The sequence below is a fragment of the Microtus ochrogaster genome, chromosome 7 (assembly GCF_000317375.1).
Source record: "Microtus ochrogaster isolate Prairie Vole_2 chromosome 7, MicOch1.0, whole genome shotgun sequence".
Taxonomy (NCBI): Eukaryota; Metazoa; Chordata; class Mammalia; order Rodentia; family Cricetidae; genus Microtus; species Microtus ochrogaster.
The window spans coordinates 58,673,928-58,686,362 of NC_022014.1; the positions used below are offsets into that span (position 1 = coordinate 58,673,928).

Here is a 12,435-nt window from a genome sequence, read left to right on the forward strand (position 1 = left end):
AGAGCAATTTCGACCTTAGTAGATTTCCAAAACTATGATGATAAGCAGGGGTGGCAGAATAAGAGAGAAACCACACTCAAGATTTAACCCATTAAACTGATAGTGGGAAACAAGAGAAACAACCAGGATTAGTTGCAGAGGGAAGTTTCAGTGAAAACACACGAGAGGAATAATAAAATCCTGCCTACGTATATCTAGCTGTGCCATCAAAGGCCAAATACAGCAACCTCTTTGAAGTGTAGCAATTCTTAGCACTGCCTTATTTGAGCTAGTCACAAACTTTGCACATACCAGCTTATTCCCTGTCTTCTAGTACCACTTTATTTTTTTCTGGCTCTCCTATTCTGGAACTAAGGATCAAATGTAGAGTGCTTGCTAGACAAGTGTTCTACAAGTGAGCTCACCTTGTTCTTCCTACCTATTCAGCCCTGTGTATTGCTAATACATTTCCCCCTTTGTCCTCCAACTCACAATCCCTACTGAGGATGGACACAGTCATCTGCTTGGTCAGAAAATTGAGTCTGTTTTCCAATCTACACTTTGCACATCTAATTTACTATGTGTTTCCAAGAGCATAGAACCATGTGAGATTTCTTAAGAATATTGATTGGGGAGGAAAGTCATAGTTTCCAGGTTCCCCTCCCTATGTCAACACAGACACACCTTGACAGTAAAAATGACATCTTTCAGATTTCAAATTCTCACCATAACTGCAAGGGGCAAGGACAAGTTGATTTCGTCTCCTCTTTCTATTCTTGACTGCCTCACAGAGCTGTGAGATTGGTGATGGATCCTCTCTCCACACTCACCCACAGCCTTTTCTGTAGCCACGTGTAAATTTGCCAATGCGTAATTAAGCAGCAGACACATCCAATAAATATAATAAATAAATATGATTTTCCCCCTCTGAGTAATTGGCTTCATTTGACTGAGTCTGATAGCATGTAGGGATATATAAACAGCATTAGAAAGGAGAAAAACTAGATGCTAGCTCATCCAAACTCTAAAGCCCCAACTAGTGTGGATTGTCTCTGTAATATCTATGTTATTTCTAGGATTAAAATAGAGAGAAGCAGGTTATCCTTTCTCAAGGCGTTTCAGTGAAGTTCAAAATAAAACTGGAGGCAAGACCATTACTGTAAGAAAAGGTTAACCAACTAGAGAACTTATTTTTCTTTCTTAAGTACCATCTTTCACCTCAGTCACACTGTCCTTTGCTTGTGCTACCACTAAACCAGCGCTGGGCATTCCAGACCTTGACTGAGGTCTCCAATTCAACATCAGACAGGACTGCATGAACACAAATGACACAGATGTACTAGTAGACAAAGATTGCACAGATATTTGTGTACAATTACTGCCTGAGCAAATACTAAAATGAAATGAAATGAAATTACTTTTCCAATACACCCTGCACACATAGAGTAAAAAACATTTTCTTGCATTGTAAAGAAAGCACCTACTTCTATTACTATTTGATTTCTTACATAACATTTTGACATCAGATTTCTCTTGCCACCAGAGGAACAGTACCTAGCTTATCTCTGCGATCACAATATTGATCACTGAAGGAATAAACTAAGGTAAAAACTAAAATGCACTTTAGTATAGTTTTCATTTTTCTGTATTTTTCTAAGTAATCTCTACTAAAATATATAGTATATATTGAAATGTCCTAATATTCTCAATGCTTTAAAAATATTCATAGTTAATCCTTAAAAATGAGTTGCAAGTGTCTGTAGTAATAAGTATGGTTTTGGATGTACAAATACAGATTACTATAGGCATGGATATAAAGAGCTACTACAATACTGTTTCATTCTTAAAAAATAATTTAAAAACCTAACAACTATTTTCAACATTTAGAACAAATTTTTCATGTAGCTTTTAAAATTTGTATAGATACAGTGTACTTACGTTATTTTTTGAAATGGTTATTTTACACAAAGGAATTTTCTTAACCTCTGCCCAAATAATGTCTATTTCATACATATTTCCTACATATACTCTTCTTCTCCTTTAAGCAGGAGAGATAGCAAACATTGGATATCAGTTAAGCCCTAACCAATAATAACAAAGCAGCATTTAAATATAAGCTTCTACCAAATGAACCCTATCCCCTGTAAAGATTTAGATTTTGGCAATCACCCTGAGTATAGACTTTATTGCCTTCATATGACTAACATTCTCTGACTTTAGCTTTACCTTTCTAGGCGGTATAGATCTAGGAACCTAAAGAATTTAGCAAATTTATGACATTCTTTCGAACCATATTCCCAAATAGATTATTTGACACTGTGCAAAACTCCATTTTCAATAAACTTTCAGTAAGCACAAAGGACATTTCCAATGAAGATGTATAAAACAGAATGTCTAATCTTATAAAAAATAAAAAAAAACAAGCCTAAACTTATAAAGCCCTAAATAGCATCCTCATTAGAAGCAACAAAATGTACGCTCTGAAAGCTCAGCTGTAAACTTCTGTACATCTGCCTTGTGTCCTACTGCAATGAAAAGAACAAGCAAACAGACAAACTTCACATTTGTGTCTCAAAATATGTGACAAAGCTACCTCAGAGAAGACAGAGTAGCAGGAGGTACAGTCCCCACGTCAGGAGATCTGCAGGCATAATTAATCCCCTTTCCAACTGCAGGTCAGTCCTGAAAAGTGGGTGCCTCAAAGCAGCCAGCTCTCTTCCCAAGCACACAGCACTGTATTTCTTCAAGACAGACTTGGCTGCTTAGCTCCTCTCGCGTATGCACACGCTAGCAGGGGCTACACACTTTTAGGAATATGAGGGACGCTGTCAGCTGGTACTGCACAGGAGAGGAGGGGAGGAGCTCTTTACTGAGAAAAATAGATTTCACTTTAACATACTACTGGCATTGCTTTGCCTGGATTCCTCTTTATTAAACTTAGAAACTAAAACACCTGTTCTGTTTTTACTAATAGCACAGCCAACAAGCACATAACGAACTTCCCACATCCCAAGAACTCCTTTTGCCTATAAGCATTGCCATTCTATGCCGAAGGCAGATGGACCAATGGAAATGTTTCAGGAAAAAAAAAAAAAAACCTAAAAGAAACTCCATTTGTGGACTAGTTCTCAAGAGTTCTTCAGGCTTTGCTATGCAGTAACTGGTTTTTGGAAGCTGTACTATTTCATGTTCAGAATCACATTGTAGTACATACAATATACTAGATGGTGCAGGGACACATAGACTTTAAAAAAAGGGATGTATGCTTCTACGGTTTATAAAGCCTTTTGAAAAAAAATTAGCAGCACAACTGTCAGTCCATCTAAAATAATTACATTAAGAAATGTTTTGTTTTTCTTACCTGGGAAAAGAGACCAAGATAGTAAAAATAACTGTATGATGCTGGTTGTACATATAACTGAACAATGTGACTATTTCTTATATAAATGAAACTAAAACCTAGATATATGAAGAAGACATTAGCAAAGCTGCTATTTACTCTCAGCAGAAGAAATTATAAAATTATTGATACGTTAAGAAACATTAAATGCAGTATTCCCTACTTACAAAATTTGTCTCGTCTAACCAAATAACACCACCTATCTTTTTACTAAAAATACCCTTTAAAACTGCAAGTCTTTAGGTGCTGTTTGCTGGCCAGAAGTCTGCCCCACCTCTTTTGAGTGCGGGATGGAGAGTGTGAACACACCAGGGCTATCAAGAGTCAGCAGCAGATCAAGGAACAAAACTGTTACTCTATGCAAAGTTATGAGGGGGAAAACTGCTTTGTCCACAGTCATGTGTGAGGTAAGTCGTTTGATAGTAAGTTTCCCCTCTCCAAATCTCGCTATGAGTTTAACTTTCAGCCCTCAGGTGGGGAGAGATTTAAAAAAAAAAAAAGCCCTTGGAAATGACCTTGATGATATTTCAGCAGAAATCACTTCTTAAAATCAGTCTGCACAAAAGGGAAATCTTTGGAGGAGCCAGGCGAAGCAGATCCTCCTGAAAAGCACACACATAGCTCAGAGCTCCTGTCACTTAGACAAGGAAAGGGAATGACAATTAATTCTTAGAAACTTCCAGTAGGTCTAGCAAAAGCAACACTTTGGACACGCAGAGAAACCTCCATTCCTATGAAGGTGAACACAGGAACCCTAACAATAGAATCAGACATGATTACCAAGGTCTGTGAGTTCCCAGTCTCAGACTCCTGTCTTTCTCCACAGCGCTCTGGCCAAAAAGAAGTGACTGTCTCCAGGAAGTGCAAGGCTTTCTGCACATACTGAAATGCCACAGGAATGCCAATTGAAAGTGAGCTCCCTGAGTTACCAACAAGTCCATCAAGATGACACCACTATTTTAATACATTAATCTGAAATCAGCATCAGGCACACCAGTTAAAGGCTCTTAGTGAAGATTTCATAATAAACTTAATGATACTAAGAAACCCATCAACCATGCCAACAAGCCGCAGACATGCTACCACAGAGAACCACGCTACAGGAAGGCAAATCCAGCCAACTGAATGTAGTGTAGCCTGCTGCCATTGAGTTGAAAACATGGATGTGTTGAATATTTTAACCACAAAATATCAGAGCTTTTTAGAAGTTGCCAGGAAACTAGAAGTCCACAGAGGGGTGGGGTGGAGAAAGATGAAACAAAACAAAACAGAAGAACAACCTCAGCAGGAAAGAAATGTGTTCCTTAAATAAAGAGTCTTTCCCTACTCCTCCTCTGTAGCGAAGATGCTGAAAGGGGAGTTTATTGCAATGTTTGTATATAAAGGTGTGCTTTGAATATGTTCCAATGACATGTTTTGCCCCATGGGCCCATCAAGAGTCCTCAACGTGGTCAGCTCTCTTCGCGCCCATGCGTGTGGATGTTGTGGACTACCTCTGTAGTTCTCAGCATGGGGTGCTCTGCCCTGGGTTTGGTTATTGAAGGAGAATACTAAGGGGTTTTGGATGCCTTGGGTTCAGGAGACTGGGGGTGACTATGTGAATGCATTTTTGTTTCTTTATGATTCATACAAGCACATCCTTCAGTCAAATCCTGTTCTGAATGAATGGAAGTGGAGTGTTTTTCTCCTCCAATTTAATCAAAATGGTAAACTCAAGGGTCCATGAAAATATTTTATAATGGCAATATTGCCACCTCAAGAGAGTCCTGAATAAACAGCGCTCTCTTTCCAAATAAGATGCCTCATTTTGTATTAGTTAGGATACAAAGGCAGAAATAAGGTTTGGATCTCAGGAATTTTAAAGATGACTTTTGTCAACCCTAGGGGAAACCAAAGCAGGTGAATCTGCGGGGTGGTTTAAGGTAGATTTGCTCTGACCTAAAACAGAGCCTGACTAGTTGAGCTAATTTACAGCTGGTTTTCTTCTTTAGCCCTGAATATACTAGGCTGCCTTCTGCAGTTCTTCCAACACCAGCTAAGTTCATACTAAAGCAAAGTTTAACAGTATTCCTGCAAACCATGCTCCCCACACCTAGGCAGGCTGCTACTCTTGGGGGTGAGGACCACACAGCGGAGGCAGTCTTCTTTAGAGAATAATATTCTCCCTGTTGGACAACACATGTGCCTCCTTGGAGCCTGGCTAGCCTGGGTCTCCTCATCTGAGTTTAGATGTCTGTGAATTTGGAGGTGACAGTGCACAGGTACAGCCTTCCTCTCTACCTTTCAGCTTCCACACAACACCAGTTCATTTCTACACGGCTTAGCAGAAAATTTCCCACCCTAAACCCATTTCCTTCTCAACCGCTGATTTGCCTTTACTTATTGACCCTTCAGTTTTCCTACTGAACTGGAACTGAAAACTTAAGGAGCAACAAAAAAAAAAAAAAAAAAAAAGGGAAAATGAAATATCATAACTACCCAGAACCCTCTAAAGAATTCAAATTATTTGATGGCATTAAAGAACTATTATATGTGATATTAAAAATAATGTTTAAAATGGATCCTGGCAGCAAGGGTGATGGAGTGAATTCTGTTTTTAAGAAAGAGGAAGGGTCCAATTTGCATGCATTATGCTGGCTATTTTAAATAATTTCATTCCATGTGTATAGCAGAAACTACTCTCCCTCTCCCCAATTGACAAGATGCCACTTCAAGTAAGAGCTGAGAGAGGGCTAGTCTGAGGTTAGCAAGCTCTGTATGTCTCACAATTTCGAATAAAACAATACCAGCAACCTCCCTGCTTCTTCAAAACCCTACATTTATTATTAAGTAAATTTAGCCATAGCTCAGTCAGTGGAGAGAGGATGCACTGAGCCACTTATCTGTTTATTATCTTTGCAAGCCACATGAAACGCCGTGTCTATTATTGCTTCCTGCAAATCTGCAGCAATGTAATGCAAAAAAGAAATTCTCTTTCGGAATGCAAAGGATTCTTCCTGCAATTCTGAGTATTTTAGCCAGCGTGTACCGTACAGTAGGTCTGGAATCACTGGCAACGGTCATGCTGTTAAAACTGAGTCAAAACGCATTGTAATCCTGGAGAGCGATAACCTTAAACATCAATGCAATGTTAAAATGAATCCTAAAAGAGTCCCTATAATTGCGATGAACATTAGCGAGAAAGCGGCAAGTCCTTCTGCAGGGAAATAACAGCCGGCTCTACCAATCTTTCCCCTCCCCGCCCCGCCCCCCCAAACTCATGCAACTAATGATGACCTCCCGAAGTGCCGAATTTAAATGTTCCAGCATTCATCTGAGGATGAAGGGAGAAAAAAAAATACACAGAAAACCATGAAACAAGTTGCAAACTGCACAAACGCAAGGCGAGGGAGAGAAAACTGCAGCGATTCAGGAGCGATTGCAGAATGATGAGCAACAGAAGGGAAACGGGGAAGAACGAAAAAAAAAGAGGGGGAAAAAGCCTTAAGCATTAAAGAGTAAGAAGTGAAAAACATTTACCAGCAGCTCGGTCAGTAGCTTCGCTCCCTGACACCATCTACATAGAGAGAGAACTTAGCCTAGAGTCTTCGGTCCCAGCTCGCTTTGGAGCAAAATTCCTTCACTTCGAGGGGGCAACACACACCCTCCAGAAAGAGAGAGAGGGAAAGAAGGGGAAAAAAAATAATCCCAAAGACCTAGCCAGGCTTTCTCCCTCCTCCCTCTTACCCGCCCCCCAGACTCCCCAAACGGTGCTCGTTGCTTCTGCACAGTTCAGGCTTTGCTGCGGAGGCGCCGCTGCCGCTGCTGCCGCGGCTGCCGCTGCTGCTGCTGCTGCTGCTGTTGCTGCTGCTGCTGGAACTGCTACTTCAGAAACGATTAGGAGGAGGACGCCCAAGCACGACCTGAGCCTGCGAGCCACCCAGGACCAATGTGCAACCTGCTCTGGAATCAAACCCATAACACACGCAACGCACACCCAGTGGCTCCTGCACGCGCACACACGCGCCCGCCCGCGCGCCGCACAGACACACACGCGCGCACACACATATGCACACGCGCGCGAGCGCGCACACACACATGCAAACACACGCGCGCACACACGCGCACACAGAAGCGCGGAGCTCCGCTCACTGCCCGCCCGCCCTCCCGCGCTGTCCCTCCGTGGGAAGTGAGAGCCAATCCCCGGCCCCGAGCGCGCGCACAGGCCCTGGTAGCCCCTGCTGGGTTGGTGCCTTTGGGGCTACAGGGTAGTGAGCTCCGGGAGGGGCTCTCGGCTGGGAAAAAGGGGCGCTAGGGGCACGTGTACCCCTTTGTCTGCAGAGACACCCCCCCCCCCCTTCCAGTCGGGCGTTTCCAAGAGCAGAAACTGAGCGCGCCAAGCAGGGGCCGCCTAGAGTTCAGTTCCGCTCCGGGCTTGTCCCAGGCAGGCCCGCTTCCCTAGCTGCACGCACCGAGAACTCTGCTCTGATAAACCCGATGCACCACGGCTGCACCCAGGGCTCTGAGAACTAGGGAGCATCGCCAGCCTACGCATCCTGCTGACGACCGGAGCCTGCCCCGGCTCGCGAGCATGCCCAGTGCTCGGCTGGACCCAGCCGGTTCCTCCCAGGGTTAGGAATGCAAAGCGCAGCAGAGAGGGCAAAGCCAGCGAAGGCAGGGTTTCCTGAGCCTGCCCAGTTGCAGACCTACCTCCCCTGGATTGCCAGGCGGTGGCCCTAAACCTGCCCCCAAGGGCGCGCGGAAATAGGGAAGCAAGGCTTCCAAGCAACAGAAAGCAGTTTCTTTTCTATCTTTCAGAGAGAGAATTCCAAAAGAAATGGCTGGTTCAGTTTTGGAATAATTGGGAGGAAAAAAAAAAACAAAACAAAACAAAAAAACAACCCAGCAGGGCCTGACAGTTGGACTAGTAAAAACAGCTCAATGTATATTGCCTAGTTGCCATGTGCAGGTTTATGTTGTGTGCTGACCATGAATTATTTGATTTTATTCTATCCAGAAACTGTATGGTTAACTCAAATGAAAATGGGGCCCCAGTATACCATACCAAATGCCAGTCAATTACAACCGATGCTTCCTAAATTTAAAGTCAGAGTCCGACTCAGCCACGGGAGACGGAACACAGTGGGTTTATGAGCCCCGGGCATTTTCACTGAGGGGAAGGCCTGGTGGAAAGCTGGTGATAGCATCCTCTGGCCCCTAAGCTGCACCTGGCTGGCCTTCAACAACCCACAGACCTTGAAAAACCTCATGCCTGATTTTTGCCAATGTTTTCATAGCAATGACATGAATGCTACTTATGGCTTGGCTGAGGACAGTGAGTCCTTCCGCACACTGTACAGGAGAGGAGACCAAATCGCAGAGAGGGTGTGCTACCTCCTTTAGATGACAGGAGTGGGGATGTGGCTTGCCACAACCCAAGGTCTATGCTCTTTCGACTGAAATATGTTTCTTTCCTAATTGTATCCCGGACAATGCCGTGAGATGCAGACATAGTATTTTAATTTCATTCAGCAAACACGGTGGTTTTCTACCAGCATTTGCTCTTTTCAAGGCTCTGTCTTAGAGGTGACAGAAGATGACAGACACTCTGCCCGCAATCTTTGAGTTCACATTCTAGCAAGAAAGGGGATCATATGCTTGGGATGCTAATGAGAGATATAGGCAGAGAGCCTGCTTGTTAAAAATCTTTTTTCCCTCCCCGTATTCATCTGGAAATCTCGTGTCTATCCCCCGTGCTCTGCAGGGACCTGTGATCTCTCTTGCTTGGGCAAATCTCCCTTATTATAAGTTTTCTTGGTTTCATGTATGTTTCCTTTCACGATTTTCCTGTAGGTGCAATTCTCCACTTGTGATGTGATGTATCTTTCAAATCCTAAAGCACAAACTCTCCAGACTGTAAGCTTCATGTGGGAAGGAAGGAAACAACGTTTACTCTCCCCGTTTCTGCTCCAGAAAATGGCAGGTGTCATCCCCCACAGCCACCACGCTACTCACAGAAGAGGAATCATTCCTGAAGTAGGAACAGTTTTTTCTTTTTTCTTTCAATCTAACAGGTAAGTTGAGAGACATTGAGCAGGTTGTCACCATCCAAGCATGTGACATAGAAGGTCTGTCACTCAGATCTGCCTGGTGCTAACATCCACAGGATCTAGGCCCAGGCCTCTCTGCTCCTGTCACTCAATAGCTAATCAAGGTACATGAAAGGGGCTCATAAGAAATAAGGAAGTAAATTCATGATGGCATTATAGAAAAAATACAGAGATAAACAATCCGATACAGTAAACATTAGTAAGGCATGCATTAAGGTAACTTATCTACAATTCTGCATGGGTGCTAATACTCCATTTGATAGATGAAGAAACCAATGGTCCGATGAAGCCTGAGGTACTGGATTGGAAACCCTGAAGATACGGGACAGACACAGTAATCTCACCCCACAGCAGCTCCTCCACTCCCCCTGCCCTGTCTCCCTTTTATCTTCAAACCCATTTGTCGTACATCTTATGAGTCAGTGGACTGGTGGAACTTGGAGTTGATCTAAATTCAGAACTTCAGAGTTGACTGGGGTTGCAGGGAGAGTCGGAGGGCTCCTCTCACGTTAACCCTATTGTGGCATCGCTAGACTGGAGACTTGTGTGTGTTCATAAACAGGAAGGTCCCCGCTGGTGCTTTCCTTCTGTCATTAAGGCTTAAAGAACCAGGCTCCAGACTTAGGTTGTTCCACCGGGGCCATAGCCATCTCAGGATGCAGAGTTAGGTTTTCAATGCAAGCCACTTCTTACTTCATTCACATTTGTGCCTCCTATTGTCCTGAGTAGCAGAGGCAATGGCCAACATGTTCAGAGGCCTCTGAGTTCTCCCTCTGAGAAGAAGTGCTGCAGGGAACCACGCAAGCCCTGTGCACCATCCCTCCCAGCTACTAACTACCACTCCCAGGCTCCTCCTCTGTTCTTCCCTGTACCTCTAAATCTGCAAATAAGAATGCCAAGTCTCATTGCTTTGCTGGTCACTAGCACTATCAGCAATGGCCACAGACCACTGGAGGAAAAAAAAAAAGGTCCATTTTGTATCGCTTTGCTTGTAGCAGAATATTGAGCATCCTCGGTCAACAGGCTTTTGTTAAATACCTTGACAGTTCTGGAGTGTTACTGCATAAAGGGATTGGTGCATGGGCCCTCCACAAAGGTTACAACCTATGTAAATCAATCTTAAGAAAAAGAAATATCCCCAACCTTTGTATTCTCGTCCACATCTCTGGCGTCCATCTCCAGGTTGTTATCCTGAAGGTAACCAAACCACACACCCACAAGTTGTTCCGTCTTTATTCACTTATTTCAGAGCTATAGTTGTGTGCATCTGACTATACACACATATCAGTCCTTAACCGTGCATTCTTCTGTTGCAATTGTTTAGCTTCAACCTTGCCCTTCGCCAAAGTGCTATGAATACGGAGGGTCCAAAGAATAGAGTAAACGCAAACCCTTCTTTCCTTCTTTCTCAGAATAAATATATTCACAGCAGAATGCTACAATGGACAGTAAGGTCCCTGGGATTCCTGATAACTCCTTTCCTGTGTATATGTTAGGTTGATTTTTGTCATGGGGCAATAGAAGATTTATTCGTGCTGAGAATAATTCATTAACAAAACCATGAAGGGCAACCTGCACAAAAACATTCCTGAACACTTGAAGTGTTTCTCAGTACTGCATTCTGGCACAAAGATAGAGATTTCCAAGCGTTTTCTTTTGAAAAGTCATTTGTAATGGTTAATATTGCCAAGTTGACAGCATCTAGAATCACCTAGAAGGGAAGTATCTGCAGAACTGTGAAGCTACCTAGACTGAAATTTCCTTTGTCACTATTTGTGAGGGGTTCTCTTGATTAGGGCAATTGAGGTTTGAAGACACATCTAAATGCGCGTGGCACCATTTCATGTGGTTGTAGAGTGGAGAAAAGGAGAAAGAGACCTGAGCAGCAATAGTCATCACGCTCTGCATCCTGCTTGCTGATGCCTATGACCAAGTCTCCTCAAGGTCCCTCTAACCTAATGTCCCTACCACGATGAACTGTATCCTCAAACTGTGAGCCAAAAGGAACCCTTCCTTCCTTAAGTTGCTTTGCTTCTCTGTCTTGATGAGGCATGGAAAAAAGTAACTGATGCATATTACAAGACATTCTAAAGTTAATAAATATCATCATCGTTATTCCTCCTGTGACTCTGAGGTAAGATACAAATTGTCCACATGTGATTGATGAGGAATCTGAAGATTGGAAAGCACAGACCATGAAAGTCAAGTAACACAAGTCAAAAGAAATGCAAGTCCAGGCCCAGGAAAGCTGCCTCATGGACCTTACCTACTGTCACCTGGCACCTCTGCTATCCCATCCTGCTGGACACCGGACATAGGAGGACTGGAGTGGCAGTAAAGGGGTCTGCCCTCAGTGGGAACAACAATTCATAACGTAATATCACTATTCTCCAAATATGGCTGAACTTGGTTTGGTAGCCTGTATAAAGAAACACTATTAGGTGGAGTTAGCAAACAGACAACCAGTGCGCCCAGAGCCTGCTGACTGTGGGCAATACATGGGAAGCAATGCATCATTAGAGCAAGTTTCTGGGTTGTCAAGGCTGTACTTTTATTTCCCTTTGTGCTGAAAGGTGCTGCAATGTAGTTGTCAACCACTTCCCAGGTAGTTTGCTCACTATAGACAGGCTCCGCCATCTCCTGGATTTTCCGTATCCCATGTGTTCCCAGGAAGATCTTCACTGCTGTAACAACAGCAGACACACATGTGCTAATCAACTGAGTGGTTTTAAATGACTGCCATGTTCCATGTTTGTTCCTATGACCTGAAGCATCTCCTCTGGGAGCTTGGATTTGGTAAGTGCTGTGCTTTTTGGTTTTGGAGAGAGGGGAAGGGAAATGTGGTCCCAAGCAGTCCTATCAGTCTGATGCTGTGGTGTTCACCCATGTGCCAACATTTGCATTTTTTTCTTAATTTTAAACCTAATTATTGATTCTTTGGGAATTTCATATCATGCACCCCAATCC

General features: G+C 43.3%; 1 protein-coding gene across 9 annotated transcripts in view; it reads right to left on the reverse strand.

The window, feature by feature from the left end:
- Positions 1 to 7,879, reverse strand: part of Tenm2 (teneurin transmembrane protein 2) — a 1,251,952-nt gene extending 1,244,073 nt beyond the window's left edge. For 6 of the 9 annotated variants that reach the window (XM_026780490.1, XM_026780489.1, XM_026780488.1 and 3 more), the window contains exon 1: positions 6,899 to 7,353. The gene's annotated coding sequence lies outside the window, so the exon portion shown is untranslated. Of the gene's footprint in view, positions 1 to 6,898; positions 7,354 to 7,830 lie in introns of those variants that run through there. The other 3 variants (XM_026780491.1, XM_026780492.1, XM_026780485.1) reach the window with 2 other exon arrangements.
- Positions 7,880 to 12,435: the final 4,556 nt, after the last annotated feature.